Genomic DNA, 26949 nt, shown 5'->3' with positions numbered 1-26949 from the left:
CAGTTCAAATCGTCAAACCTGTTAGTTGGTACAAACGATAACCCATAGTTGAGGACCTTATTCTTCAGGTCACTGAGTTGGCGGTCTGAGAGGTTGTAGATTACGTTTTCTTTTTGGTTGAGACATTTTTGGATCCTCGTGTTTTGTTTGCCCCTGCGGGTGGGCGTCCTCTTGTTCTTGTGCCTGCCAAAACGGCAGGCGACACCCCTAAAGGGGCACTGTTGCGATCAGGGGGGCCCTCAGAGTCGACTATAGCAAAGTCGCTGTCACTGTTGGATGTTGCGGCTTCCCTCGGTACCTCCTCCCTCCGTCTGCGCCAACTATTTCTGGACCTGTAATTGTACGGTTTGTGGTTGCCGGGCTCCCTCCCTGACAACCAACGGTAGACTATATATATATATATATATATATATATATATATAAATCCATATATTGCCGGCACTCACTTGTCCAAAAACAGTGTGCTCTGGTGCAGCATAATCCGATTCACATCTCCATATAAGAAATGGCACTCAGAGTCGACATTGTCAGCAAAGAACAAAACTGTATTGAGGTTGAGTACTTTCGGGGACAGCACCCCGTCCTCAGAACCTTACAGCAGATGAGACAGATACAAATTGACACACTTACCCACTTTTTAAATCCCCTAGCTCCAATCCGCTCCGTTCATACTTCCCGCGCCGCAGTGGACGTCCGCAGCTGGGACCCGGCAGGCGTAACGTACATCCGACGGAAGTGGTCCCGTCGTCATGGAAATCAACAGGCTTGCGTGCCACCTAGAGCAAGCAGCCTGCGTTCCAAGATCTCCGGTCCCACTCTCGACTGTCACTGCACAGACGGCTCCCATTACTGCAGAGATCACAGCGCTGACCACGGGGGGTTTAAACAGGAGATGGACAAAGCCCTCCACCAAAACATACACCTAGTAATGACATATACCAACATATAAAACATATAAAACATTCAAATATACAAAAATACAAAAATGTGACATATAAACTAAAAAGACAATCGATAGCAGCACTGCGGTAGAAACTGTCACCTCACACACGGGGAATGCTCCTGACAATCAGGGACATCCCCGTACATGTGGGGGGGCAATACAAAGATCATACATCACAATCACATATTATAAGCAATAATTCATGCCCGCCAGTCCACAAGAGGACAGCTCATGGGTCTCACCACAAAGAATACCACTATCAATCGCAGATAAATAGCCACCCAAAGAAGAGGGAACAATTAATACAGCTGAGGAGAAACCTCAGAGGCTAAGTCAAACTGTTCCAATTTATCTTATCTTTAAGCCCCCTGGCTTAATAGTACCCAGCCTCACTATCCAACGGGATTCTTTAATCAATAACGCCTTAGCCCTGTCACCCCCTCGAAGTGACACCGGTACATGATCTATCATAAAATATCTGATATCATCTAGTTTATGCTTGAATTCCTTGAAATGACGAGGAACCGGTTGATCAATATCTTTTCCGGCTAATAATAAACGAATCGCTGATCTATGCGCATTCATACGTTCCTTGAACCTACGGGTGGTCTGTCCTACATAGAACAACCCACAAGGACAGACCACCACGTAGACCACAAAAGACATGTTACAGGTTAAAACAAACCTCATATCGTACATCCTGTCCACATGTGGATGTTTGAACTTAGTGCATGGAACGATAAAGCGACAGGTGGTACAGTCGTTACATGAGTAACACCCAAACGGTTTCCTATACACATTATGGGTCTGTGGTAAATTCCGACCTGTTATCTCCGTGTAGACAAGTAGGTCTTTAAGGTTACTACCTCGTCTAAAGGCCGCCACCGGCCTTTTGCCCCTAAACATAGGAAGTTCACTATCAGAGCTCACAATAGGCCACAAGGCTTTGGTGGCCTGCTTGATTACCGGACTCGCCACTGTGTAGTCACTGGCCCACGGGAGGATCTGATCTTGATTCCTTATACATGGGCTTAATAATTCAGATCTAGACATGTTCAACACCCTAGACTTTTGTGCCAAAAGAGTCTACCTCTCATATTCCCGAACCAAAAATTTATCAACTACTTTATCAAGTTCCAAAGGAACAGTAGATACATCACTAGAAATGCGAGCAACTCGCATCATTTGGGAGAGTGGTAAACCTTGTTTTAAAGCCGTTGGGTGGTGACTAGATGCTACCAATAACGTATTTCTGTCGGTCACTTTTGTATATACCTCTGTAGTGAATCGATTTTTTGATAATATCACATGTACATCCAAGAAGTTCACATCCGTATTACTTGACGTGTATGTGAACTTGATTGGGGTGTCCAAACCATTAATTTCCACCATCATATTATCAAATTCCTGTTGACCACCTGTCCATGAAAGGAACACATCGTCTATGTAGCACTTATAGAGCAGGATGTTGCCCCCATACTGACTGTTTTGGAAGAACATCCGACTCTCAAGCGCAAACATAAACACATTCGCATAGGAAGGTGCTACGGGTGAACCCATAGCACACCCCCTTAGCTGCAAATAGAAACAACCGTCAAAAATAAAATAATTACGGCATAATGTCAACTCAAGCAATTGCATAAATAAGGCATGGTCAAACTCCTCCTGCGGAACACAAGACTGTATAAATCCCCTCATAGCATCAAGTCCCCCCTCATGGGGAATACTGGTGTATAAACTACTAATGTCCAAATAACACAGTAATGTTCCAGAGGGGACATCCTGAAAATCATCTAAAAGCTTCAGAAATGTAGTAGTGTCCTTACGGGAAAGTGTCCTGAGCCATGAGATGGGGTTGTAATACACAGTCCAAAAGCTGAGAGACAGTCGTATATAGGGAATCTCTAGCTGAAATAATCGGCCTACCAGGGGGTTTCTGGCTATCCTTATGTAATTTGGGAATCGTATAGAGTACTGGGACTCTAGGGTACTTCACACATAATACTTCAAAGATCTTACTGGTAATTTTGTGACTTTGAAACGCCTCCTTGAGAATAGAGAACAATTCACTCTGAAATTTGTCAGTGGGGTCACACTATAGTTTCTTATATATAGATTGATCAGATAGTTGCGACAATACTTCAATTTTATAGTCCCCCAAATTTTGGACGACTATAGCGCCCCCCTTGTCAGCAGGCCTAATCGTAATGTCCTCATAAGATTTAAGCTGTTGCAATGCCCTAAACTCAGCCTTGGATAGATTAGGTCTAATCTGATGTGGTACCTGAGTAATTTATTAACAGATTCATCCAATAATCTACTGAATGTTCTAATGGATGGATTGTGTGAAACGGGGTCAAACGTTGATCTTGATGAGTTTTTCAAAAAAGAAGAAAAAACTGGGTTACCACTATCGAACTGCTTCCCATGAAAATGTTCTTTGAGTCTCAGTTTCCGTGAAAACTGATGAAGATCTCGCTTCCAATTAAACTCATTAAAGAAATTTGTAGGCACAAAACTGAGGCCCCTGTTAAGGACTTGCAGTTCTAGCTGGGTTAGAGTCCGATCAGATAGATTGAAAATTAAGTTTTTTTCTTGTCTTGTACTTTTCTGGTCCCTTTGGTTCTGGCCACCCCGACAGGTGGGAGGTCGTCTTTGGTCTTTAAAGTATCCTTTTTTGCTGCACCTAAAGGGACTGCACCAGACCTGTTACCCTCATCGGATTCGGAGACCACAAAGTCACTGTCAGTGCTTGATCTTATTTCAGTATTACGTTGATTAGATCTATTCCTCTGCCATGGTCTACGTTTAGACAAGGAAATAGAGTTACCTTGGTTACCACCCCCGGCAAGCCAATTGTATACACGATTCTCATCGTAGTCGGCATCCACTGCAAACCTTTTACTCCTCTTAAACTTCAGGAGCTCCCTACGATATTGGTCAAACTGGGATTCCAGTCTCTGCAGCCAATTGCAACTGGTGTCCTCCTCCAGTGTACTCTTGTGCTCCCTCTCATAGGTGGCAATTTTCTGTCTTGTGACATTACAACCCCATCTCATGGCTCAGGACACTTTCCTTAGGGACACTACTACATTTCTGAAGCTTTAAGATGATTTTCAGGATGTCCCCTCTGGAACATTACTGTGTTGTTTGGACATTAGTAGTTTATACACCAGTATTCCCCATGAGGGGGGACTTGATGCTATGAGGGGATTTATACAGTCTTGTGTTCCGCAGGAGGAGTTTGAACATGCCTTATTTATGCAATTGCTCGAGTTGACATTATGCCGGAATTATTTTATTTTTGACGGTTGTTTCTATTTGCAGCTAAGGGGGTGTGCTATGGGTTCGCCCGTAGCACCTTCCTATGCGAATGTGTTTATGTTTGCGCTTGAGAGTCAGATGTTCTTCCAAAACAGTCGGTATGGGGGGAACATCCTGCTCTATAAGCGCTACATAGACGACGTGTTCCTTTTATGGACAGGTGGTCAACAGGAATTTGATAATATGATGGTGGAAATTAATGGTTTGGACACCCCAATCAAGTTCACATACACGTCAAGTAATACGGATGTGAACTTCTTGGATGTACATGTGATATTATCAAACAATCGATTCACTACAGAGGTATATACAAAAGTGACCGACAGAAATACGTTATTGGTAGCATCTAGTCACCACCCAACAGCTTTAAAACAAGGTTTACCACTCTCCCAAATGATGCGAGTTGCTCGCATTTCTAGTGATGTATCTACTGTTCCTTTGGAACTTGATAAAGTAGTTGATAAATTTTTGGTTCGGGGATATGAGAGGAAGACTCTTTTGGCACAAAAGTCTAGGGTGTTGAACATGTCTAGATCTGAATTATTAAGCCCATGTATAAGGAATCAAGATCAGATCCTCCCGTGGGCCAGTGACTACACAGTGGCGATTCCGGTAATCAAGCAGGCCACCAAAGCTTTGTGGCCTATTGTGAGCTCTGATAATGAACTTCCTATGTTTAGGGGCAAAAGGCCGGTGGCGGCCTTTAGACGAGGTAGTAACCTTAAAGACCTACTTGTCCACACGGACATAACAGGTCGGAATTTACCACAGACCCCTAATGTGTATAGGAAACCGTTTGGGTGTTACTCATGTAACGACTGTACCACCTGTCGCTTTATCGTTCCATGCAAGTTCAAACATCCACATGTGGACAGGATGTACGATATGAGGTTTGTTTTAACCTGTAACATGTCTTTTGTGCTCTACGTGGTGGTCTGTCCTTGTGGGTTGTTCTATGTAGGACAGACTACCCGTAAGTTCAAGGAACGTATGAATGCGCATAGATCAGCGATTCGTTTATCATTAGCCGGAAAAGATATTGATCAACCGGTTCCTCGTCATTTCAAGGAATTCAAGCATAAACTAGATGATATCAGATATTTTATGATAGATCATGTACCGGTATCACTTCGAGGGGGTGACAGGGCTAAGGCGTTATTGATTAAAGAATCCCGTTGGATAGTGAGGCTGGGTACTATTAAGCCAGGGGGCTTAATGATAAGATAAATTGGAACAGTTTGACTTAGCCTCTGAGGTTTCTCCTCGGCTGTATTAATTGTTCCCTCTTCTTTGGGTGGCTATTTATCTGCGATTGATAGTGGTATTCTTTGTGGTGAGACCCATGAGCTGTCCTCTTGTGGACTGGCGGGCATGAATTATTGCTTATAATATGTGATTGTGATGTATGATCTTTGTATTGCCCCCCCCCACATGTACGGGGATGTCCCTGATTGTCAGGAGCATTCCCCGTGTGTGAGGTGACAGTTTCTACCGCAGTGCTGCTATCGATTGTCTTTTTAGTTTATATGTCACATTTTTGTATTTTTGTATATTTGAATGTTTTATATGTTTTATATGTTGGTATACGTCATTACTAGGTGTATGTTTTGGTGCAGGGCTTTGTCCATCTCCTGTTCAAACCCCCCGTGGTCAGCGCTGTGATCTTTGCAGTAATGGGAGCCGTCTGTGCAGTGACAGTCGAGAGTGGGACCGGAGATCTTGGAACGCAGGCTGCTTGCTCTAGGTGGCACGCAAGCCTGTTGATTTCCATGACGACGGGACCACTTAACGTCGGATGTATGTTACGCCTGCCGGGTCCCAGCTGCGGACGCCCGCTACGGCGCGGGAAGTATGAACGGAGCGGATTGGAGCTAGGGGATTTAAAAAGTGGGTAAGTGTGTCAATTTGTATCTGTCTTATCTGCTGTAAGGTTCTGAGGACGGGGTGCTGTCCCCGAAAGTACTCAACCTCAATACAGTTTTGTTCTTTGCTGACAATGTCGACTCTGAGTGCCATTTCTTATATGGATATATATATATATATATATATATATGTTACCCCTCCCCCCTCACTAAGACCTGGTGTTATGGGGGTTACTCTAAGGTTAGACTAGGCGTGCCTCCACCCAAGCGTGGTTCTAGGCTTGCTTGGGAAAGCCAGTAAAGGGTATGTACTGTAACACTTTACTCAGGTAATAATTTAACATCTACATTTACCACAGCTTGTTAATTTTCCTTTTCCAGGTCCTATACGGAGGTCTTCAACTGGAATTCGGTATTCTGGTAAGTATTTATTGTACAGCAAGACTCAACCACTTCATGACAGTGTCATTCAACAGTTGTAATGTATTCAGTTACCAATAATTAACAGTCTATGACTATCCTAAAGTTTCCCAACTCCTATACACTTCCCCATGCATGCATTACAAAAAAATATATCCTGCTGGATTGAAAAAAATTGTGACCATAAGTAGGACTAAGCCTCCCTGAGTCGCCTCTATATTGATATAGTTAGTCAATTAATCCAGTAGTTATTCCCCACTATTCCTTGAGGCGAATACTACGTTGGTGCACAGTTGGGGCCCAAGATAAAGTTTAGCAATGTTGAGCAACACAGTGCCAATCCCTAGGCCCTGTTGAGATCTCTATATATCCCCTCAGTTCTCAGGTCCGTGGTTTAGCTGGGGCTGGTACTGGGCAGCGGCTCTCAGCAGTTCCCCCAAAGCTCCCGTCTGGATTCCCTTTCTACCGGAAAGGGATAAGTGCTATCAATAGGGTGGTTATTAGCTGTCTATCCCCCTCGGAGCAACTTCGGTGGTCACAGGGGGCCCGGAGGTAGGAGGGGTTTGGTGAACTCCCTATGAACTGCTATGGTGCCTCTAAAGTGGACGTGTAGCTCCATAGCTTTCAGACTGAGATCTGACAAGAGCGGGTCACCGGCCTTGAGGATTTTCCATGTTAACCAGGATGGGCAGTGCTACGTCCCTATAGTCTCTCTAGCTCCCCGCTCACACCGGCAGGCGGCCTTTATCTGAGTACCCCATCAAGGGGGAAGGCACTATTAAACGCTGACTCTCGGCTCCCCTCGAGTGCCATGGATATGCCTTCCAGTGGCCTCCCTGGGCTGGCTGCACTATGGACTGGTGTTTCTTAGCTACCGTGCCTGTATGCTGGGTCCCCCAGGTGTAGTCCATTCCTCCTATGGATATCCTGTTCTGCTATCATTAGGGTATCCCTGTACTGTGGGTGCGACTGTTCTTGACTCCCTTGGCAAGTATCAGGGGCAAGGACTTGTCACTCACTATTATGCTGTGGTGCCTCGGTGGGCGCAGCTCCCCTCCGCTCCTCCCTCGGGGTGGCATGGTCCTCCACCGCTCTGTTTACAGCTGTAGCCGCATTAATCAGGAGGACGCGTCACTCTCCTCCCTCTGCTTCCAGTAAGGGGGATTTTGTCAGCAGTCCTCGCTGCTCCCCTGGCTATCTTGTCTACAGCTGGGCAGGTCTCACCGCTCCCAGGGGCCGACGGCTCTCCTCTCCTGCGTCACCACACCAGCTCCCCTCTCTCCGGGTAATGGTCTTTTTCTCCTCGCTCTGCCTGCTCATCCCACCACACACGAGCACACACTTTTCTGGCATGGAGGCTTCTAGAAGAATTTCTCCAGTCCCCTCGTGCCAGCTTAGTCCCACAAGTTCAGGGTGCATTGTTATATATTCACATTTGTCACCGGGTATCTGTCTAACGATAACTATACTCCATTAGTCCCTGTGAACATCAATTTGTTGAATATAAAATGCGCTTTGTAGGATCCCACAGCATTAACCCTTTGAAATAAAAAGTCCACAGTTCCTGGCTAGGACGCTGTTCCACATTTGCCCACAAGTTCAATTAGGTAAGAATTGATATTACCAGACTGGATTCCAGATAGATTCCCTTAGGTCTTTCTTGCAGTTAGGACCAAGTAGCAGTAGGGATAAGTCCAGATCAAGGAATGAGCTTGTGTCGGAATTTTATCCTAGTGGATTCCAATGGGTCCAAATTTTGCCAGGAGGTGGATAAGGGTGCTGATGCTTGTAGTCCTACAGGTTAGGGCTCAACGCGTTTCGCTGGTCTGATGGATGCCAGCTTCATCAGGAGCATAAAGTCAGTGTCCCACCAGTGGGCTTTATATACCCTTAATAATTAGGGATCAGTTACACACACCTGTTGATTCTATTAACACATATTTGTGTACAATTCAAAAAACAGATATTCGTTCCCTACAGAAGGCAATCTTTTCAAAACAATTATTAAAATTATTTTTATTTGTAAAAACGAGTGCTCTAAGAGCTTATATTACATAAAGAAACATATAGAAGAGTCATGTCACGTGATCGTGATTGGTCACGTGAGATAGAGCCACAAATGGGCTCCGGGAATCAATGTTTGTAAACTCCCGCCCGAGGTCACATGACCGCGTCCGATCACGTGATCCCGGAAGTGTATGATGCGGTTCACGGGTCCGGATATACTGCAGCGCTCAATGGAGCGCATATGTCAAGAGAGAGATAGCTGCTGCGTTCCAAAGTAAGGAAGCGCTGCGCTGGTCTTACTGATTGAAATTTAGGCATGTTTAGTACACATAGATAGGAAAAGAGGTAAAGATCGACATGAGGGGCAATCACCCTATAGGTTAATCCATTTATATGAAATAATAAAAAAGAATATATATAATAATAAAGTAATATAATAATATAATAATATGATAATATAAATGAATATATATACACATATGTTTTTCTCACATCAAGGCATTATTACATATATATATGTGGATACCTATCCAAATAATAAAAAGAATATACATAATAATATTATAAATTTATAGTGCATGAGCCTCATCCTAATTTTGCTGCTGATCTCAAATTGCACATATCTCCACGGGGGTCATTTATCCAAAAGTAAATGTATGGAAGGGGTAAGAAGACGGTCAAAGGGGAAAGAAGAGTAGATCTTATTTAGCTATACGATAAACCGCATACATTTATTCATGATTCCTGTTGGAATACAGACATACCACCTGTAACATACTATAGTTATAAATTTAATAAGCGGGAAGTCAGGAAGCCAAGAGTAAATGAATATAATTCCACCATATGATGATATATCTGGAATGTATATGATATTAGATCATATTCATAGTCTTGATTTTATTTGTATGTCATAGGTTTCTTATATTCTCAAATTAACATTGGTGGTGAAGAAGGCAGGGATTATATATGTTAGTATACCAAGGAAATTATATATACACATACTCCAAAACGAGTTTGATGTAAATTCTCTAAAGCCCAGAATTATATTACCGTATTGTATTTAGCTCAATGTTCTCGTTTAACCCATCCGGGTGTAAAGAACCAAATTTCAAAATCCAATATACCTCCCTACAACAGAGTTTGTTGAACCTGTCCCCCCCTCTAGATGTGGGAGCGACATGCTCGACACAGATAAGGGACAAGCTGCTCGGATCCCCCATATGTGTCTGTGAAAAGTGTCTCGATACACTATGTTTTTCATATCTCCTCATAATAATGGATTCCAATGATGACATCCTTCTAGCCTCATTGGAAGAACTATGGGAGCAAAATCATGTAGAGGGAGATTCTCAACAACAAAAAATCTATGATTATGGGAAAGAATCTACTATCTTTAAGAAAAAATCTGAGTTTTTTCTGATACATGCTAAAAGTAGCTCGATTGAATCCTTCTATAAGATAACACTAGAAGATTTTAAAGATCTAGTAGGACGTAAACAGAATAATAGAAAATCCTTTTCCAATCTATCCAGAGAGGAAAAAAGGGCACTTAGGAATCTTACACAGGACAACACCCTTGTCATAAAGGAGGCTGACAAGGGTGGAGGTCTTGTGATCATGAACAGGGTGGATTACATCAGTGAGGCCAACCGGCAATTAGGTGACCAAAAATTCTATAAAATTCTGGAGAGAAATCCCACAGAGGCTTTCTTGAAAGAAATTAGAAATCTACTGGATTCAGCACTTTCGTCGAGGGTCATATCCAGGGAGGAGTATGGCTTCCTATTACCACATTTTCCTGTTTCTCCCACCTTTTATTTTCTCCCTAAAATTCACAAGTCCCTCACGTCACCTCCCGGGAGACCTATCATCTCAGGTATTGGTTCTATCACTTCTAACCTTTCCTTTTATGTTGACTCCTTTCTTCAGACACGTGTATCAGCCCTGAGGTCCTATCTCAGGGATACCACCGATTTCCTCAACAAAATATCTAATATACAGTGGAAGGAAAATTACCATTTCCTAACACTTGATGTGCAAGCTTTGTACACACATATTCCTCACTCAGCAGGACTTGATGTCATTCGTAGAAAATTAGCCCTGGATGGAGACCTCAGTGCTGATCACCAGTCTTTCATTTTTCAGGCCATTTCCTTCATCTTGTCTCACAACTATTTTTTATTTTTGTCCACCTACTACCTACAGGTGATGGGAACGGCCATGGGGACCAGGTTCGCCCCCAGTTACGCCAACCTCTACATGGGTGACCTCGAGGATTCACTTGTGTGGGGGGGCGACTGGGAGGGGAACCTGGTCTTCTATGGCCGTTATATAGATGACCTTTTTATTATTTGGGATGGGGATTTATCCAGCATTCTTTCTTTTGTTTCACATCTTAACCGTAACACTCATAATCTATCTTTCACCTTTGATCACAGTAGTGAGCGCATACACTTTCTGGATGTGACCCTCGAGATTTTTGACAATCAAATATCACATCAAATTACACCAAGTCTGTAAATACACTATCGTATTTGCACTATGAGAGTGCTCACTTTGCCCCCTGGAAACATAACATCCCAAAGGGGCAAATGATGAGACTCAGACGTAACTGTTCCAATATTGAAACCTTTTCTAAACAGGCGAATGAATTAATGGATTCCCTACGGCAGAGAAAATACCCTGAGCATCTTCTCCAAAAGGCCTTTAGCGAGGTGTATCACATGGATAGGACAAAACTTCTTACCCCTAAAACTAAAATCAAAAATACATTCTCTGAGAATGGAAAGGATGATAGTGTTAATAGTGAAAGACAATTAGCTTTTGTTTGTAAATACAATAATTCGGCTCATGATATCCGATCGATTATTACTAAAAATTATAGAGTCCTTAAACAAGATCGCACCCTCAACCAAATACTTCCCTCCAAACCTTTAGTGGTCTTTAAGAAAAATCAGTCGTTAAAAACCATATTAGCTCCCTCGTATTTGGATCCCATGAAATTACAAAAGGAAAAATCTGTGGGATGCATGTGGTTGCCGACTAAACCCACTGGGTGTTTTAACTGTGGGAAAACTCGATGCACCACGTGTACCCATATGCCTAAAAAAACGTGCTCATTGACCCTACCAGGGAACAATGACCAATACCAACTGAAAACTTTTATGAACTGTGACACCAACTATGTTATATATCTCCTAACCTGCGGTTGCGGTCTTAATTATGTGGGGAGAACCACAAGACCGATGCATGTTAGATTTATGGAGCACCGCAGGAAGATTATGAGGAGATATGAAAAACATAGTGTATCGAGACACTTTTCACAGACACATATGGGGGATCCGAGCAGCTTGTCCCTTATCTGTGTCGAGCATGTCGCTCCCACATCTAGAGGGGGGGACAGGTTCAACAAACTCTGTTGTAGGGAGGTATATTGGATTTTGAAATTTGGTTCTTTACACCCGGATGGGTTAAACGAGAACATTGAGCTAAATACAATACGGTAATATAATTCTGGGCTTTAGAGAATTTACATCAAACTCGTTTTGGAGTATGTGTATATATAATTTCCTTGGTATACTAACATATATAATCCCTGCCTTCTTCACCACCAATGTTAATTTGAGAATATAAGAAACCTATGACATACAAATAAAATCAAGACTATGAATATGATCTAATATCATATACATTCCAGATATATCATCATATGGTGGAATTATATTCATTTACTCTTGGCTTCCTGACTTCCCGCTTATTAAATTTATAACTATAGTATGTTACAGGTGGTATGTCTGTATTCCAACAGGAATCATGAATAAATGTATGCGGTTTATCGTATAGCTAAATAAGATCTACTCTTCTTTCCCCTTTGACCGTCTTCTTACCCCTTCCATACATTTACTTTTGGATAAATGACCCCCGTGGAGATATGTGCAATTTGAGATCAGCAGCAAAATTAGGATGAGGCTCATGCACTATAAATTTATAATATTATTATGTATATTCTTTTTATTATTTGGATAGGTATCCGCATATATATATGTAATAATGCCTTGATGTGAGAAAAACATATGTGTATATATATTCATTTATATTATCATATTATTATATTATTATATTACTTTATTATTATATATATTCTTTTTTATTATTTCATATAAATGGATTAACCTATAGGGTGATTGCCCCTCATGTCGATCTTTACCTCTTTTCCTATCTATGTGTACTAAACATGCCTAAATTTCAATCAGTAAGACCAGCGCAGCGCTTCCTTACTTTGGAACGCAGCAGCTATCTCTCTCTTGACATATGCGCTCCATTGAGCGCTGCAGTATATCCGGACCCGTGAACCGCATCATACACTTCCGGGATCACGTGATCGGACGCGGTCATGTGACCTCGGGCGGGAGTTTACAAACATTGATTCCCGGAGCCCATTTGTGGCTCTATCTCACGTGACCAATCACGATCACGTGACATGACTCTTCTATATGTTTCTTTATGTAATATAAGCTCTTAGAGCACTCGTTTTTACAAATAAAAATAATTTTAATAATTGTTTTGAAAAGATTGCCTTCTGTAGGGAACGAATATCTGTTTTTTGAATTGTACACAAATATGTGTTAATAGAATCAACAGGTGTGTGTAACTGATCCCTAATTATTAAGGGTATATAAAGCCCACTGGTGGGACACTGACTTTATGCTCCTGATGAAGCTGGCATCCATCAGACCAGCGAAACGCGTTGAGCCCTAACCTGTAGGACTACAAGCATCAGCACCCTTATCCACCTCCTGGCAAAATTTGGACCCATTGGAATCCACTAGGATAAAATTCCGACACAAGCTCATTCCTTGATCTGGACTTATCCCTACTGCTACTTGGTCCTAACTGCAAGAAAGACCTAAGGGAATCTATCTGGAATCCAGTCTGGTAATATCAATTCTTACCTAATTGAACTTGTGGGCAAATGTGGAACAGCGTCCTAGCCAGGAACTGTGGACTTTTTATTTCAAAGGGTTAATGCTGTGGGATCCTACAAAGCGCATTTTATATTCAACAAATTGTTTGTGTTTTACCTTTGAGGGGTAGGATAACCTCTCTTTGATTAATGTTTATTAAATATGTTTTTTTAATTTCATGTATTGAGTCGTTCATCTCACATTGAATTCCAGCCAGCGCCAGTACATTTCTCTTTTATCTTCACCCCAGTATCCAGGGAACTGACCTTCCCAGTACAGGCTGCTGTTGTTAGCGCACTCCTTTGTGTTTTTCTATATTCCTTTAGTTGCTGCCTGAGCTGCTTAATGTACTGTGTGTGGGACGCCGAAGTAGTGTTAATCTATGTTCCTAAACAGACGTCAATTGGTAGCCTAGCTTCCCGGCCAAACATGAGGTAATAGGGGGTGTATCCAGTGGCCTCATTCTTTGTACAATTATAGGCATGGACTAGCGGAGATACATGGCGGCTCCATTGCTGTTTCCATTTGGAGTTTAACGTACCAAGCATGTTCAACAAGTTCCGGTTGAAACGCTCAGCTTGAGGATCTCCTTGGGGATGATAGGGAGTAGTCCGGGACTTTTGGATGCCACAGAAGTGGCATAACTCTCTAATTAACCAGCTCTCAAATTCCCTTCCCTGATCAGAATGTATTCTGGCAGGTAGTCCGTAGTGGAGAAAAAACTTGTCCCATAAAGTTTTAGCAATGGTCACGGCCTTTTGATTGACAGTTATATAAGCTTGGGCATACCTGGTGAAGTGGTTGGTTACCACCAGTATATGACTATCTTGCCCACCGGGACCTTCCAAGGTCAGGAAATCGATGCAGATCAACTCCAGCGGTCCAGCACTCTGGGGGTTCACTAGTGGAGTGGACTTGGTCAGTAATATTTTCCTGAGGATACAGTTTCCACATGTCCTGCAGAATTTATCGATGTCATGGTTCATAAAGGGCCAAAAGAATCGATCGGAGACTAACCCTTGCGTCTTCTCGTATCCTAAATGCCCATGCTTGTAGTGTAATGACTCTAACACCATCTGTTTATATCTAGTGGGCAATACCATCTGGAGCTTACGAGTTCCATTGTTTTTCTGAACACTCCTATATAATATCCCCTTCCTCAGGCTCAATTTTCTTAGTTGTCGCCATAACACCTTTGACTCTCGGGACAGATAAGCTCGGTCAACAACTAATTTCGGGTTCTCTACCATCTTCAGAATGGGGAAAATATCCAGATCCTCTTGTTGTTCTTGCGCCATTTGTTCCTTGGTGATCATACGAACCCTTCTAATGCTGGACGATTCAATTGGCAATATGCTGGAGGAATGGCCGACTCCGAACCTCCAATAGACAACATAGCTGCTGACTCGGTGTGTCAATTGATGCTTATTTGTTGGCATATACCTTTCACGGCAGCGGCAGGCACCTCAATCCAGTCATCTTCTACACTACAGGGATCTCCATGTGGCATTCGGGAAAAGGCATCTGCATCCTGATTATTAATTCCCGGGCGGTATTTCATCTTAAAATCATAATCAGTTAGCGCTACCAACCACCTATGGCCTGTGGCATCTAACTTGGCTGACGTCTGAGTGTAGGTAAGAGGATTGTTGTCGGTTTGGACCACAAAATGAACTCCATACAAGTAGTCATGGAACTTTTCGCTAACTGCCCATTTTAGCGCCAGAAATTCCAATTTATGGACTGGGTAATTTTTCTCACTATCCTAAATAAGGGTACTTCTGCTCACTTAAACCCCAGACAGTAAGGCCACTAAGCAGATGAATGGGAATGTCCGTCAAATGCTCACGATACCAGGATTCGAAAACAATAGAGATCTGCGACCCGCTATCCATTAAAATATTACAGACCTGGCCGTTAATCATCGCTTTGACCAGTGATGCCTGTCCCATTAGGCTTTCTAGAATGGTGGCTGACCACTGAGCACTCCCCATTGCTCGGATGTTTATAATTGGGGAGCCTGTGAGTGGGTCACAGTGCTCCCGTTTGGGTTTTCCAACTGCGAGGTGCGTCTCCTCATGGACTCACTGTGTTTCCCTCTCCGTGACCCACTTCCTGGGCATTCAAATGCTCTCTGTCCTGGCTGCCCACAACTGTAACATACCATGGGGTTCCGTATTCCCCCTCCACGGTTCATCCCTTGCACTGTTCCTAGAGACCAGTATGGACTGGGATCAGGCTGAGTTTGAAGGGCAATAAGCTGATTGATTTTTTTATTTTGATCCTCGATCAATTTCAATAATCTTTCATCCATCGTGGGAGGAGTGGCAGCTGGTATTACCACTTTTACCTTTTTTATGTTTCTTTCCCGAGTTTCAATCTGGACCTCCTCCAGCTTGACTTCTTTTACCAGCTCCGTCAGAGTAGGAGGGGGTACAGTAGCTCGGGTACATCTGAGTCTCTGAGCCACAGGATTGGTGGTCAAAGCCCCTTTGAGCACCTGCTTCATTCTACTCACATCAACTGCATCCTTATTGATTCCTCCCTTATCTATAACTTTGTACAGCAATCTGTCCACTTGATAGATATAGTGGGTCAGTGTTTCTCCTGGCTCCTGATATGTATGAGTCAATCTGGCCATCAGATCTCCCACATCCTCTAGTATCCCAAAGGAGAAGTCCAGGGCTTTGATATAAACTTTGAGAGTAGCGGTCAACTTACTCCACCTGGTGGCCTGTACCACCCCCATGGCTGGCCTGCGTAGGTTTTCTACTATATGTTGTTTCTTTATATGCTCGGGGCATTGCCAGTCTTCCGAATGCTGCACCGCCGCCTCCCGCCAGGTGTCATAATTCTCTTCTCCTGCAGGCGCAGGAGTGATTCTGGAGAATATTCTTAACCGTCGATAGCCTCCTTCATAATACCATCGTTCCATCTGACTGACTATTTTATCTACTACGGCATCGACTCAATAGCTCCATCTTTGTTCCTGGAGGGTTCAACTTCCACCCTAGTGGTGTGAAAACACTCCCCTGTAGCAGGTGCATTATCCCCGTGACCCTCCCCGATGTGGCCTCCTCCTCCACACTATCTCTTTCGTGGGGCCATACCAATTGTCTCTTCCGCCCGGGAACTCCCTCCATAATTACCATACTTGGAAGTAGTCTTAGGTCTAATGGATGCCAATTGCTAACAAGTATAGCGAAAGTGTCCCCAGACTGCCCTTTCCACCGCTCAACCACCCAAGACTGACTGATACCATACAGGCTTCCCACTACTTGTAGTACAGCGTCATCACTAGCTGAAGGAAAGAGTCCCCCCAGTCCAAAACTACACGGGGGTTCCACCCCCTTCTCCCTACACCATTGGTAGATGTCTGCTGTAGTTACTTCTTCCATGATTCTCCTGTCTAGTAACCAGGAGATCCTGATGGGTCTGATGGATCACCTACCTCTGAAATCTCAGCAGTGCCTCCAAATGTAACCCCTCCCCCCTCACTAAGACCTGATGTTATGGGGGTTACTCTAAGATTAGACTAGGCATGGCTCACCCAAGCGTTATGGTGGTTCTAGGCTTGCTTGGGAAAGCCAGTAAAGGGTATGTACTGTTACACTTTACTCAGGTAATAATTTAACATCTACATTTACCACAGCTTGTTCATTTTCCTTTTCCAGGTCCTATACGGAGGTCTTCAACTGGAATTCGGTATTCTGGTAAGTATTTATTGTACAGTAAGACTCAATCACTTCATGACAGTGTAATTCAACAGTTATAATGTATTCAGTTACCAATAAATAACAGTCTATGACTATCCTAAAGTTTCCCAACTCCTATACACTTCCCCATGCATGCATTACAAAAAAATATAACCTTTTGGATTGAAAAAAATTGTGACCATAAGTAGCACTAAGCCTCCCTGAGTCACTTCTATATTGATATAGTTAGTCAATTAATCCAGTAGTTATACCCCCTATTCCTTGAGGCGAATACTACGTTGGTGCACAGTTGGGGCCCAAGATAAAGTTTAGCAATGTTGAGCAACACAGTGCCAATCCCTAGGCCCTGTTGAGATCTCTCTCTATATATATATTCCTAATGAACGGTTCCCTCAGTTCTTAGGTCCGTGGTTTAGCTGGGCTGGTACTGGGTGGCGGCTCTCAGCAGTTCCCCCAAAGCTCCCGTCTGGATTCCCTCTCTACCGGAAAGGGATAAGTGCTATCAATAGGGTGGTTATTAGCTGTCTATCCCCCTTGGAGCAACTTCATGGTCAAAGGGGGCTCGGAGGTAGGAGGGGTTTGGTGAACTCCCAGTGAACTGCTATGGTGCCTCTAAAGTGAGCGTGTAGCTCCGTAGCTTTCAGACTGAGATTTGGCAAGAGTGGGTCACCAGCCTTGAGGATTTTCCATGTTTACCCGGATGGGCAGTGCTATGTCCCTATAGTATCTCTAGCTCCCCGCTCACACAGGCAGGTGGCCTTTATCTGAGTACCCCATCAAGGGGAAAGGCACTATTACACGCCGACTCTCGGCTCCCCATCGAGTGCCGTGGATATGCCTTCCAGTGGCCTCCCTGGGCTGGCTGCACTATGGACTGGTGTTTCTTAGCTACCGTGCCTGTATGCTGGGTCCCCCAGGTGTAGTCCCTTCCTCTTATGGATCTCCTGTTCTGCTGCCATTAGGGTGTCCCTGTACTGTGGGTGCGACTGTCCTTGACTCCCTTGGCAAGTATCAGGGGCAGTGACTTGTCACTCACTATTACGCTGTGGTGCCTCGGTGGGTGCAGCTCGCCTCCGCTCCTCCCTCGGGGCAGCGTGGTCCTCCGCGGCTCCGTTTACAGCTGTAGCCGCATCAATCTGGAGGACGCGTCACTCGCCTCCCTCTGCTTCTCGTAAGGGGGATTTCGTCAGTGGTCCTCGCTGCTCCCCCGTCTATCTCGTCTACAGCTGGGCAGGTATCAACGCTCCCGGGGGCCGACGGCTGCTCAGGGACTCCGGACGGTGTCTCTCCTCTCCTGCGTCACCACACCAGCTCCCCTCTCTCCGGGTAATGGTCTTTTTTTTCTTTGCTCTGCCTACTCATCCCACCGCGCATGGGCACACACTTTTCTGGCACGGGGGCTTCTAGAAGAATTTCTCCAGTCTCCTTGTGCCAGCTTAGTCCCACAAGTTCAGGGTGCAGTGTTATATATTCACCATTAAGGGCATATACATACAATATATAATTCATGTATGTACACTCTTATACTGTATCATACACATTTGTCACCGGGTATCTGTCTAACGATAACTATACTTCATTAGTCCCCATGAACATCATATTAGGGGGCTATATATATATATATATATATATATATATATATGTACATATTGTCACGATCCGGGTATCTGGACGCCATTACCTGCCGTTCAGGTGTCTTCTGAGACTGGCCCAGCGTTCCAAGTCCGGATCTCATCTGTGTCAACACTCTGCACATCCCTCCTGTCATTCTGAGACACTACCACAGCGGCGCCATGTTTGAATCCAACATGGCGTCTCCCGTCCTCCGCGGCCTCCGCCGCCGGTCCTGTGTTATTGCTGCAGGTTCTCAGAATAGTCTATCATGCCTGCCGCGGCCTCTGCTGCCCTCCAAGTGTCTCAGCATATAGCTGTCATCTGGCGTCTCCTGTCCTCCACGGCCGGCGCCGCCATTATCACTATGTTTGCACATTTCATTTCAAACCAGTTTTCCCTCCAGGTTCCAGCATGGGCGCAGCCATGTTGGATTTGATCACATGCTCCAATTCCTCCAATCCACCATCTCTGGAATCTGCATAATTGCCTAGCCAATGCCTGCATAGCAGCAGGTATAAGTATCCTGTGTCTAGGCAAGATAGATGTCAGTGCTTTGAATGTCATACCTTGTTCCAGTCTCTCTCTCCTGTGGCTTGTTTCTCCAGGTTCCAGTTCCTGTCTCCAGCATCCACAAAGAGACCCGCACCTGCTTTCCATCCTGCGGTGCAGCCTGACTTTACAGTCCTCTGTGGCTGTCCAGTTTCCAGCTATCTACTATCTGCTTCCAGCAGCGAGCTTTCAAACAGATTCCAGCTCCTACAATACACCGGTGCTGATCCAGTGGATCCTATCTTACCAGCAGCATCCACTACCACCGGTAATCATCTATCAGCTATTTTGTTTCTACGCTCACTAGCATCTCACATCATCCACTCTGTATTTCATCACTTGGCTGGTTCCATCCAGCACCCACTCCGTGACTTTAGTACCTGGCTGATTCTATTCAGCATCCACTCCGTGTTTTACCACCTGGCTGGTCCCATCCAGCTGATACAGCAGCTTACTCAAATTACCAGATTCACCTGTTACAACTACTGGCACGTTCCTCTGCTATCTCCACTACTACAACCAGGCCTGGTAAGGATTTCTATCAAAGGACTTTTAATATCTGTTCTAACCTACCAGTGCTCTGCAATACCTTCTACGGTTACGTGTTCCAGGAACTGTGTTATTTGCCACTGTCAACTGCTAACCTTGAATGCTGCTTGTTGTATCACGGAGTCTATTAATAAACTTTTATTTTGAATTTAAACTTGGTTGTCATGGTCACACCTTCGGGTAATTATTCTGCACTTACATGTCCAGGGGTCTGATTAAACCTCCCAGGTTTAATTTCATCTCAGCCCCTACAACTGAGGCTTCCTCCCGTCAGCCTAAACCCTCAGTTGTGACAGTAAGCACTGACCAGATGAATCCAGCCGGAGACCAGGATCAAGCGGCTAGACCTATGCAAGAACTGGCAGCCAGACTCGAACATCAGGAGGCTGCACAAGGTCACATCATTCGCTGTCTCCAGAATCTATCTACTCGGCTGGATGGGATTCAGACGACCCTCCGTGGACCTGGTACGTCTGCTTCGTCCACCACAGTAACTTCAGCTGTAACCCCACCCACCTTACCCATTTCCATACCACGTCTTCATCTTCCAACGCCAGCAAAATTTAACGGATCTCCAAGGTTCTGCAGGGGATTTCTCAACCAATGCGAAATCCATTTTGAGCTTCAACCTGGCAACTTCCCCAGTGACCGTACCAAAGTTGCTTATATTATTTCTCTCCTCAGTGGCTCAGCCCTTGATTGGGCATCACCGTTATGGGAGAAGTCTGATCCCCTGCTGTCCTCCTATACTGACTTTGTGGCATCATTCAGGCGCATCTTCGACGAGCCAGGCCGGGTATCATCTGCTTCGTCTGAGATTCTCCGTCTACGCCAGGGAACACGTACTGTGGGACAGTATCTTATACAGTTCAAAATCCTGGCATCTGAACTGGCCTGGAACGACGAGGCCCTGTATGCTGCATTCTGGCATGGCTTGTCAGAACGCATTAAAGATGAGTTAGCTACCAGAGACTTGCCTTCTAAGTTGGATGAGCTAATTTCACTATGCACGAAGGTTGATCTACGGTTCAGAGAGAGAGCAACCGAGCGAGGAAGATCATCCGTTCCTAAATCTTCTGCTCCTCCTCCTCGTCAATCATCTCCATCCAAAGATGAGCCTATGCAAATTGGTCGTTCCCGTCTATCTCCCGCTGAGCTCCGAAGACGTCTCTCCGAGTCTCTCTGTCTCTACTGTGCAGCTCCGTCGCACACTATCAATGCCTGTCCCAAACGCTCGGGAAACTCCAGATCCTAGCACGCCAAGGAGAGGGCCGGCTAGGAGTAATGATCTCCTCTCCATCTCCTCATGATTGTAACCTCCCAGTGTCGCAACAAATTGCTCAACGTTACAGGAACGTCATTGCCCTCCTTGATTCCGGAGCAGCTGGGAATTTTATGACCGAAGCTTATGTTAAACGGTGGTCCCTACCCACCGAGAGACTGTCCTCGTCCATCTCTTTGACTGCCGTGGATGGCAGCAAGATTTTTGACGCAGTCATTTCCCTAAGGACTCTTCCAGTTCGTCTGAGAGTGGGAGTTCTTCATGCTGAGTATATTTCTTTTCTAGTGATTCCAAGAGCCACACATCCAGTGGTTTTAGGCCTTCCATGGCTCCGTCTTCACAACCCATCGATTGACTGGACGACTACGCAAATACTGGCATGGGGTCCCTCCTGTGCTGAGACTTGTTTAGCCAAAGTTCTTCCGTCCCCAGGTCATCTGATGGTCCACCTCCTCCATATCAAGACTTCACGGACGTGTTCAGTAAAGCCTCTGCTGATCTCCTTCCTCCTCATAGAGAATGGGACTGCCCAATCGACCTCATTCCAGGGAAGGTTCCACCGCGAGGCCGAACTTATCCGTTGTCTCTGCCTGAGACACACTCCATGGAAGAGTACATCAAAGAGAATCTGGCGAAGGGTTTCATCCGACCATCTTCTTCTCCAGCCGGCGCAGGCTTCTTCTTCGTTAAGAAGAAAGATGGTGGTCTGCGTCCATGCATCGACTACAGAGGTCTGAACGACATTACCGTCAAGAACCGATACCCTTTACCCCTGATTACAGAGCTCTTTGATAGAGTTAGTGGTGCAACTATTTTCACAAAGCTGGACTTGAGGGGTGCCTACAATCTCATCCGGATCCGTGAGGGTGACGAGTGGAAGACCGCCTTTAACACCTGTGACGGACATTATGAGTACCTCGTCATGCCCTTCGAATTGAGCAACGCTCCAGCAGTCTTCCAGCACTTCGTGAATGAGATCTTCAGGGACATCTTATACTGCCATGTCGTGGTTTATCTAGATGACATCCTCATCTTTGCTAATAATCTAGAAGATCATCGTTTCTGGGTAAAGGAGGTTCTTTCCCGTCTCCGTGTCAATCACCTCTATTGTAAATTGGAGAAGTGTGTGTTTGAAGTTAAAACCATTCAGTTTCTAGGTTACATTGTGTCCGGTTCCGGACTAGAGATGGATCCTGAGAAACTCCAAGCAATCCAGAATTGGCCTATACCCTTAACCCTCAAAGGGGTCCAGAGGTTCTTGGGGTTCGCCAATTATTACAGAAAGTTTATACGAGACTTTTCCACCATTGTGGCGCCTATCACTGCATTAACCAAGAAAGGTGCTAATCCGTCCAAGTGGTCCGAAGAAGCTACGCAGGCCTTTCACCTTCTGAAGCAACGGTTCATCTCTGCACCAGTTCTGAAACAGCCCGACATCGACTCTCCTTTCATCTTAGAGGTGGATGCCTCCTCCGTTGGAGTAGGAGCGGTGTTATCCCAGAGGGCTAAAGATGGTCATCTACATCCTTGCAGTTTCTTCTCCCGGAAGTTCTCCCCAGCTGAGCGCAACTATGCCATTGGCGATCAGGAGTTGCTAGCCATCAAGCTCGCTCTGGAGGAGTGGAGATACCTGTTGGAGGGAGCTTCTCATTCAATCACCATACTTACCGACCACAAAAATCTTTTGTATCTCAAAGGCGCACAATGTCTGAACCCTCGTCAGGCCAGATGGGCACTTTTCTTCTCTAGGTTTGACTTTAAACTCCAGTTCTGTCCGGGTTCTCAGAATCGTAAGGCCGATGCCCTTTCCCGCTCATGGGAGCAAGAAAATGAGTCAGAGTCTGCAGACAAGCATCCTATTATTAATCCGTTGGCATTCTCCACGGTAGGGATGGACTCTACGCCCGCGCCAGGGAAAAGTTTTGTTAAACCAGTTCTAAGGAAGAAGCTCATGCATTGGGCCCATGCTTCCCTTTTTGCTGGACATACAGGCATTCAGAAAACCCTGGAGTTTATCTCTAGGTCCTACTGGTGGCCAACTCTGAGGAAGGACGTTATGGAATTTATTGCCTCTTGCCCAAAGTGTGCCCAACACAAAGTCTCCCGCTGGTCGCCTGCGGGGCAACTGGTTCCATTATCTGTTCCCCGTCGACCATAGACCCATCTGTCGATGGACTTTGTTACTGATCTACCTGTGTGCAACAAGTTTAATACCATCTGGGTGGTAGTTGACCGGTTCACCAAGATGGCACATTTCATCCCTCTCACCGGTCTTCCGTCAGCTTCCAAGTTGGCTCAAGTGTTTATACAAGAGATCTTCCGACTTCACGGTCTTCCTGAAGAGATCATCTCGGATCGTGGAGTACAATTTGTAGCCAAATTTTGGCGAAGTTTGTGTCAAGCCCTCCAAGTCAAGTTAAAGTTTTCCACAGCTTACCATCCTCAGACCAATGGTCAAACCGAGAGGGTGAATCAGGACTTGGAGGCCTTCCTCCGTATATATGTGTCTTCCTCTCAAGATGACTGGGTTCAACTCCTTCCTTGGGCCGAGTTCAGCCACAACAATCAATACCATTCCTCATCTTCTTCGACACCATTCTTCATCAATTATGGATTCCACCCTAAAGTCCCAGAATTCCAACCGCTTCCCGCAACTTCTGTTCCAGCAGTGGATGTCACCTTGCGTCAGTTTTCAAATAACTGGAAGAACGTCCGCGCAGCCCTGCTTAAAGCCTCATTCAGGTATAAGAAGTTTGCCGATAGGAAGCGTAGAGCGGTTCCTGCTCTCAAGGTGGGTGATCGTGTGTGGTTGTCCACGAAGAATTTGAGGTTGAGAGTTCCCAGCATGAAATTTGCACCTCGCTACATCGGTCCCTTCAAGATTGAACAAGTCATCAATCCTGTTGCCTACAGATTACAGTTACCACCCTTCTTAAAAATACCCAGGACATTTCATGTTTCTTTGTTGAAACCGCTGATCCTGAATCGGTTTCATTCCGCACTTCCTCCAGCTCCCAAAGTTCAGACTCAACGGGGAGTCGAGTACGAGGTTGCCAAGATTTTGGACTCACATTTCCGTTACGGTCAGTTACAGTACCTTATTGACTGGAAGGGATATGGTCCTGAAGAACGCTCTTGGACCCATGCCTCAGACGTCCATGCTCCTGCCTTGGTCCGGAATTTCCACTCAAAGTTTCCTTCAAAGCCTAAGAAGTGTCCTGGGGCCACTCCTAAAGGGGGGGGTGCTGTCACGATCCGGGTATCTGGACGCCATTACCTGCCGTTCAGGTGTCTTCTGAGACTGGCCCAGCGTTCCAAGTCCGGATCTCATCTGTGTCAACACTCTGAACATCCCTCCTGTCATTCTGAGACACTACCACAGCGGCGCCATGTTTGAATCCAACATGGCATCTCCCGTCCTCCGCGGCCTCCGCCGCCGGTCCCGTGTTATTGCTGCAGGTTCTCAGAATAGTGTATCATGCCTGCCGCGGCCTCTGCTGCCCTCCAAGTGTCTCAGCATATAGCTGTCATCTGGCGTCTCCTGTCCTCCGCGGCCGGCGCCGCCATTATCACTATGTTTGCAAATTTCATTTCAAACCAGTTTTCCCTCCAGGTTCCAGCATGGGCGCAGCCATGTTGGATTTGATCACATGCTCCAATTCCTCCAATCCACCATCTCTGGAATCTGCATAATTGCCTAGCCAATGCCTGCATAGCAGCAGGTATAAGTATCCTGTGTCTAGGCCAGATAGATGTCAGTGCTTTGAATGTCATACCTTGTTCCAGTCTCTCTCTCCTGTGGCTTGTTTCTCCAGGTTCCAGTTCCTGTCTCCAGCATCCACAAAGAGACCCGCACCTGCTTTCCATCCTGCGGTGCAGCCTGACTTTACAGTCCTCTGTGGCTGTCCAGTTTCCAGCTATCTACTATCTGCTTCCAGCAGCCAGCTTTCAAACAGATTCCAGCTCCTACAATACACCGGTGCTGATCCAGTAGATCCTATCTTACCAGCAGCATCCACTACCACCGGTAATCATCTATCAGCTATTTTGTTTCTACGCTCACTAGCATCTCACATCATCCACTCTGTATTTCATCACTTGGCTGGTTCCATCCAGCACCCACTCCGTGACTTTAGTACCTGGCTGATTCTATTCAGCATCCACTCTGTGTTTTACCACCTGGCTGGTCCCATCCAGCGGATACAGCAGCTTACTCAAATTACCAGATTCACCTGTTACAACTACTGGCACGTTCCTCGGCTATCTCCACTACTACAACCAGGCCTGGTAAGGATTTCTATCAAAGGACTTTTAACATCTGTTCTAACCTACCAGTGCTCTGCAATACCTTCTACGGTTACGTGTTCCAGGAACTGTGTTATTTGCCACTGTCAACTGCTAACCTTGAATGCTGCTTGTTGTATCACGGAGTCTATTAATAAACTTTTATTTTGAATTTAAACTTGGTTGTCATGGTCACACCTTTGGGTAATTATTCTGCACTTACATGTCCAGGGGTCTGATTAAACCTCCCAGGTTTAATTTCATCTCAGCCCCTACAACTGAGGCTTCCTCCCGTCAGCCTAAACCCTCAGTTGTGACACATATATATAAGCAGAAAGTTCAGCACTCACCATAGCAAGCTCACTTATCCTCACAACATCAATACTCCATTAGTCCCCGTGAACATCATATTAGGGGGCTATATATATATATATATATAAGTACAGAGGTTTTACAATCACATCTCCAGGCAGTCAGCTGTGGGGTGCTCCACACCAAGCTCAAATTATGGTCTCAGAACAATGTGATTCAAGAGGTAGGCACTCACCAACTCTTCAATAATGCTTCATATTTTTAATAGAAATCCTCAAGTGATATACATACAGTTTGTCGTTATTGCAGTGTTTTGGTCAGTTAGGACCAGGGGCGCTATAAGAGCGGAGGAGGCCTGTGAGCAGTGCAGCCTCCTCTGTTCGGGCCCCCTCCTCTCTGCCGGCAGCACTGAGAGTCTGAGCACTAGAGGGCTTAGACTCTACCGTGAATGCGCAGATCCCCAGGAAAATGGCGCCGTGGCCATTATCCCAGTGATCTCTACTGCGCATGTGCAGAACTCCGTGGAAATGGCTGCTGCGCCATTTTCACTGAGTTTAAATAGCACTGCTGACATTGGCACTGGACTCCGGAGGAGAATTCAGTCCAAAAATGGGTGCAGTGTGTGTCGTGTTGGTCCCACCCCGTGACTCAGGGGCCTATATGGCAGCACACACACTGCACCCATTATTGATACACCAGTGGGTTGGACCTTTGTCAAGCATAACAACTTCAGCAGCAAATCAACATGCAGTCAATGCGCCATCATGGAGCTATATAGAACATATGGAATGCACAACCGGAAAACAAGGAGACTTCCTGTTCCCGCGAGACCAGCAATTAACCAGTGCACATGCGCACCACTTCCGGCTTGCTTAGTGCTGGAGCTTGGTACTGCATCACAATACAGTATGTAGTATATCAACAACACCCATGTGGCTTATCAAATCTTATCTGCAATAGTACATTAAATTTATTCTCCAAATGGATAAATCAACATTTTCAAGGCATTGCAATACAAGGTGGTAGTGCAATTCCTGTTAGATATAGGGGTATATGCAATTACGGTCGAATTGACGCGAAAGTTGAAAAACGGGACATTTTCGACAAAAAAAACATGTCGAAT

General features: G+C 45.2%; 1 protein-coding gene across 3 annotated transcripts in view; it reads right to left on the bottom strand.

The window, feature by feature from the left end:
* SMIM24 (small integral membrane protein 24) overlaps positions 1 to 26949 on the bottom strand; it is a 283770-nt gene that overhangs the window by 24797 nt on the left and 232024 nt on the right. The window lies entirely within an intron of this gene.

This window comes from Pseudophryne corroboree, chromosome 1 (assembly GCF_028390025.1).
Source record: "Pseudophryne corroboree isolate aPseCor3 chromosome 1, aPseCor3.hap2, whole genome shotgun sequence".
Taxonomy (NCBI): domain Eukaryota; kingdom Metazoa; phylum Chordata; class Amphibia; order Anura; family Myobatrachidae; genus Pseudophryne; species Pseudophryne corroboree.
The sequence above is the reverse complement of the archived record's forward strand: the minus strand, read 5'-3'. Positions and strand labels throughout refer to the sequence as shown.